The sequence below is a fragment of the Monopterus albus genome, unplaced genomic scaffold (genome assembly GCF_001952655.1).
Source record: "Monopterus albus unplaced genomic scaffold, M_albus_1.0 scaffold216.1, whole genome shotgun sequence".
Lineage (NCBI taxonomy): Eukaryota > Metazoa > Chordata > Actinopteri > Synbranchiformes > Synbranchidae > Monopterus > Monopterus albus.
In genome coordinates, this window is record NW_018128096.1 from 329,307 (window position 1) to 329,875 (window position 569).

Here is a 569-nt window from a genome sequence, read left to right on the forward strand (position 1 = left end):
CGTGTTGGCCGTCCACATCTTGAAATTCCAGGTGCAGCATTCAGGACTTTGGTGCTGTCTGGCATAACCATCAGAAACATTGCTAACATGTTTGGTGTGTTCTGAAGTCTGACAGCAGCAGGGAGAAAAGACCTTCGATATCGCTCCTTCAGACATTTAGGATGTAACAGTCTGTCACTGAAGGAGCTGCTCAGAGATGACACTGCACCGTACATGGGTGGGAGTCGTTTTCCAGCACGGATGATAGCTTGGCCACCATCCTCCTTTCTCTCTCCTCCTGCAATGAGTCCAGGGACATCCCTAAAACTGAGCTGGGCTTCCTGACCAGCTTCTCCAGTCTCTTCCTGTCTGCCATCGTGATGCTGCTGCACCAGCAGACCACTCCATAGAAGATGGCTGAGGCCACCACAGTCATAAAAGGTCTTCAGTAGTGCTCCCTGCACTCCAAAAGACCTTAGTCTCCTCAGCAGAAAGAGTCTGCTCTGTCCTTTCTTGTAGAGTGCATCAGTATTGTGTGACCAGTCCAGTTTATTGTTCAGGTGAACACCCAGGTATTTGTAAGAGTCCAC

At 49.7% G+C, this 569-nt stretch overlaps 1 protein-coding gene across 1 annotated transcript in view; it reads right to left on the bottom strand.

The window, feature by feature from the left end:
- The window catches only part of slc5a8 (solute carrier family 5 member 8), a 52,992-nt gene that overhangs the window by 10,289 nt on the left and 42,134 nt on the right, over window positions 1-569 (bottom strand). The window lies entirely within an intron of this gene.